We start from the raw sequence: 5,631 nt of genomic DNA, 5'->3' as shown, positions 1-5,631 counted from the left end.
TTCCTTTTAACTTGCATGTTTGTGTATGTTAACTCCTTGAATATTTCACTATTCATCTAGAATATTTAACTGTTCTTGAATGTGGTAGTGAAAAGTGTGGGCTATGATGATGACTTTTTCCTATACTGCAAAGGACTCACTTTTAAGTTGATGCAAACTGGAGTTCTGTGGGTTTTTTGTTTTTTTGTTTTTTTTTTTTAACTAGTTAATGAGAAGCTGAGTTCTGATATTTAGGACCCAAAACTCCTTAATGAAATTAAGGAAGGTTAGACACTTGGTCTTTTTAAAAAAACAACTCCCACGTATCGTTCTGAATCATCTTTCTGCATCATCTTGCTTTAACTTCATATTGTAGAATCTTACCCGTAGTGTTTACTGGTTTGGCTGTGCATATCAGTTAATATCTGCTGCTGCTTTACTAGTTGTGGTGGCTTCTTTGTCTTCAAGCTGTTTTCTGAAAGTGAACTGCTTAAAAAGCACAAATCAACAACTTCAGTAGTTCTGTGGTATTGCTCTGCATTAAGAAAAATGTGCAGAACTGACAGCTCTCTTTGTATAGTTTCATCCTGTGTGTGGTATCATCTTTACAACTCACCTGCTGCACACAGGTACTAGCCTTAATATGGGGGGTTTAAAGAATAGTATAATTCATGAGCTTTGTTTTGGAATTTCCAGTTTTGCTTCCAAGTCCACAAAAACTCATCTCTGAAGTAAATACCACTCCTGCTATAAAGTAATCAACTTGATATTTTGAGAGTGGACTTGAGTTTATTTGTTGCAGCACCATAGTTTGTCGCATTTAGTCCTTAATAATTGATTCTATATAATGAGGGTCCTTAGTATGCTGTGCAAGTTCCTCAGTTGAAGTTCTTTAACTATAAACACATCTTACAAGTTTTTCAGTTCTGCCTTCACGTTCCTAAAGCACAAATACCCAGTTTGAATTGAGTTGTTTTCTTCATCTGGATTGGTAGTACTGATCACTTGCTTTCACCTGAGTTTTGACAACAGTTGTTTGAGCCTTCTAAACCAAGAATGATAGCAATGTCTTAAATGAAAAGCTGAGTCTGGTGCTTTGGTCAGTTTTCACATGTGGCATCAGTTTATAAGCTGCTTTTGTGTGTGTACGTGGGGATTTTTTTGTGCTGGGCTGAAGAGTTTTCCCGTAGCACAAGCTGCTATGTGAGCAGGCCATGAAGGAGTTCTTCCTTACCTGTGAACTGCAACACCTTTGATAGTCTCTGCAGGTGACCAAAATTGGGAAATGTTTTCAGCTGAAGACTTGGGAGAATACGAATGGCTGTGCTGTCCTAAGCCAGGAGCTGTTTCAGGCAACACCCGCTGGCAACAACTGTAGTGATGTGGAATTTAATTGCCCTGTGGCTGTTGGTGACTGTCAGTGGGGTGCAAGGTACTTCTGTTACAGCAACAAGGGCAAAGAAAGACCAATTCCTCTTTCTGATGTAGAGCTCACTTGGCTGCCTGACAAATTATGTAAAGTTAAACTTGAAAGAATTTTTAACTTGAAAGGAAGGCTTAATGAGATAACTTGATTAACACTCTGTGTCTTACTGATGAGCGAACCACAGCCTCTAGTTATTGGATGATGGTAGGAATGGTGAAATGTGAGATGTGTTATTTATACCAAGACCCTAGCCCAGAGCCTAAATCTCAGGTTACAGATTTGAGTGTACCAGGCAGATACTTTTAATTGGCTTGAGTGGGTAATTATCTCCTTAGTTCACAAGTGAACAGATTGTTCAAAGACTGAATGCCACTTCTCAGAATTGTGCTGTTCTACAGGCTGTATCACTGAAATGGGCCAATGTTCATATTGGGGCACTAGTTCTGTGTAAGAATAGGCTGCTTGATTTTTATTTTGAGTAGTCCATGTCTTGCTGTGATCCTGGGATTCTGTAACCAAAAGAATCAGATTCCCTGATGTATCTGCTTGAGGGGAGGAAAAAAAATGAAAGGACAATTTTCTCCAAGTAATGTTTTAACCAGGATTTCCTATTTTGTGTAACATTAACAAAAGCTTTAATGTTTGATCACTCTCTCTGAAGTCATGGCTTTAATGTATTAAATGCAAGCATTTAAAGATAAATTTCACCAATATAGTTCCAGGTTACTAGGAGGCAATGAGCTTAGTTTTACTCTCCATTTGCATGTTTATACTTACTAATAAGGACTGAAGTGGGCAACTAAAACGAAGTAAGTGCTAAGTAGTCATAAACGGGAAGCTGGTAAGGTTGTTGTGATCAGGCACATCTAAGAAAACTTCAGTGTCCTTTCTGTTAAGATTCTCAGTGACACAATCACCAATGATACTTTGAAGCATTGGGATCTTTCCTGATATAGCTATTTAAATCTTCTGTATGGAATGTGAGGCTAAAGATAGCTTCAAGTGTAAATGGTTCATGTTTGCTTTGAACTTCTTGTTCAGGTTAGAACTTGCCAGGACCCAGTACCAGTCTGATTGCTCAGTTGTAATACCAATGCATACTGCTGCTGCTTTAAGCTTTTCACTACACAAAGCCAGGGGTAACAGGTTGATGACTTTTTCATATCTTGTTGACTTTCAAAAGTAATGCTGGAGGGAAGCAATCTGTATTTTGCTCATACTGAGCTTGTAAAAGGAAGTTAACTTTCTTGTCAGGCTGTTTGGATGCATTACACTGCTAAACATGGTTGAAGTTTCTATATCTCAGATTGGGTTCACAGGACAAGTATTTAGGAAAACAAGCAAAAGGACTTGTTTTATTTATAATATAAAGGAGAGTCATAGTAAGAAATAGGTGGGGTTTTGGCATTTATCAATGCCTTCTGGTTCTGGATCTAGTGGTTTTATTTCTTGTTTATATCTGTTTTGTTGTTTTTTTTTTTTACTTTAATACCCAAATTGATTATTTACAAATCTTATTTAAGATCATAGAGTACTATAGTTTCTCACACATAATGTACAAAGGAGCTGTTTGAGCCACATCGTCTGCCAGTCAGAAGTGCAGAAGATATTGCCAGCCACATGAGGCTTAAACCAGATGAAAGACAGCAGTTATTAGCTCACAAGCTGAATGGGTCTGATATGGCTTGAAAAACAAATCTTTATTAAGGAGATCCAGAGGTTACTGCATCATTCTTGTCTCCCGCTAGCAAGCAGACTGTGTAGCATCTGAAGACGGGGTCATTCCAGACTTAACTGAGACTTCTCCGATGGGAGATGATGGCCGTGTGGTACCAGCGTCGGCCGCGCGGTGGCGCCCGCGGGCTGTCTGTGACCGGCCGGCGGCATCCCAATGGACCTCTTGGGGCTGCTCAAGAGCCGCGGATACGGGAAGGAAGCTGTGAGGATGCTCTCGGGGGTGTTAAGTAGCAGGAGGATTTTTGAAAAAGCTTGAAGGATTGATGTCCTGAGTATTAGATGTCCTGTTTTGCTGTAAAGAGACTATAAATAAGAGAGAAGGATGTTTCTCCACTGACACCTTCACACTGGAAATTGGGGATAGCTTTGTGTTTTTCCCTACTTCTGCTGGAGAATGCTGTCTTAAAAAAGTTCATAAAATGCACTCTGCAAGTTTCATAGATGATAAACTGCATCCATGTTGTTCTGCTGAGGTCTCTGGTTCAGAGTGTGGAGCTGACTGACTCTCTACACAGGTAAATCCCTAGCTGATATAGTTGTGGAGCCAAAGGCAGGAGAAGCTGGGCAGTGTAGCACAAACCCTAGTAATGTCTTGGGAAGCATAGCCTAGACTGTTGATATAATAAAGCAACAAGCAAAATGTTCCATTAGGGAGTGAGATGACACTTCTGTTGTAAAAGACTGAACCTGTGAGAAGAAACTGGAAGAAGAAAGCCTGTACACAAATTGGGCCATCAGAAAATATGGAGAATAGATGAAGACAGACAAATTATGACTAGAGGAAAAATTATTAATGCAACATTCAAAAGCATAAGTAAACAGTAGCAATTATACTTGATGGAGATCTGCTATTATATATCAAAACAAATACAAGAAAGCTGGAGAGGGGGGAAGATCAGAACTGTCCTGGCAGCTAAGAACTTCACTAGAATGTTCTCTACCACAGAGAACTTTAAGTCCACATTGGTATCCAACAAACTGTAACAAACCTGGCTATTTAAACTCTAGTATGTTAAGTTTTGTAATGTCATCTTCACAGGTACTGACTTGACTGCAGGATGGTTTCTTCCTTGTTCTACACATGTGAAAGTTGATGTGGTAGCTATTCCTTGATGATTGTGTCCTACTCTTCACCTTATCTGACTTTGCAATGTGCTAAAAAAAAGCTTAGAGCCCAAGAGAAAGATGGGAAATGCTTAATCTCTTGAAAAAAAAATCAGTATTTCTAACTAATTAAAATGTATATGAAGAAGATCACATCAGTCATCTTTTAGCTGCAAGTGACATCTGAAAACGGTGGTTATATAAGGAGACTGTGAAAATCACTGAGAGACTGACAAATCCTCTAGAAAAAGAAAAGGGATTTTTTTATATCTCCATATCACATCCATTTTCATAGTCAAAATCACATTTTGAATGGTGGTTTTATCTTGGTTTTGCTTTTCTCTGCAGCATGCATTAAGAGTAGCAGATATATAATGGGATTCTCTTTGTTGACTGTTTTGAGAATATGTTTTTAGCCAGTTCCATGATTCCTGGGTGTGTCTTGTGATTTTAAGGATCTTTGGGATGGCTGTTGCAGCAAACAGATGTAAGTGATTTCTCTAGTTAGATTGTTAATCATTGGAGCAGAGTGAGGATCAAACCAAGAGGAGCCACAGTTGTCATGAGAGTGCACGGGGAGAAATTGTGCTAGAGTTTGGTTTATATATTGACCTTCTTCTGTCAATGGAGAACTAAAATACCAAGACTCAGTACCTGAAATTGCAGGGTTTATTCTGGATCTTAATTCTGCAATTCAGTTTTCATGCTTTTAAATTAATTAATGAGTTGCATTTCAGATTTGATGGCTCTTCAGATCTTACTAAGAGTGCACATTTAGAAGCTATTTGCCAACATTTTAGCCAGATCTCTGATTCTATCTCCACCTTCTCATTGCTTTTGCCACTTAAATCTAAATAAAGAAACTACAAAAGACAGGAACTGTGTTATTCCCCATAGAATGAAAACTTTTTAATATGTACATATATAATAGGCTCAGATGTTCTTACTGAGAACTAATTTGCAGATTGGCTTCTGGGTGTATCACCATTTGTGCCAGTAAACTTGTTTCACAAAGCAGTTGAATTAAACTTTCATGGAATTGCTTTTACCCAGAAGAGCAAGAGAGAATTAAGTAAGTCTGTAAGAGGAAAAACTGGCACAAATTTCAAAAGCAGAACTTTGTCATGGTGAAATACTCCTGTAATTATGAAAATCTGACTACCTGAACAATATAAAAAAATATCCAGTTACAGACAGTGGCTTTTTGGCAAATAAGATTTGGCTTAATCACAAAGAAGAATTTGTATTATGTTTTATTTATACCCTATCCAATTTTGTAAGCCTGATATGAAGGCTCAGATAATGAAAGATTTGCTTAAATTAAATCTTTGAGATTTGCACAAAAGCCTAAATTGTTTTGCAAGAATGAAATGTTTTCTTCAGGA

The sequence above is a fragment of the Colius striatus genome, chromosome 17 (genome assembly GCF_028858725.1).
Source record: "Colius striatus isolate bColStr4 chromosome 17, bColStr4.1.hap1, whole genome shotgun sequence".
Lineage (NCBI taxonomy): Eukaryota > Metazoa > Chordata > Aves > Coliiformes > Coliidae > Colius > Colius striatus.
The sequence above is the reverse complement of the archived record's forward strand: the minus strand, read 5'-3'. Positions refer to the sequence as shown.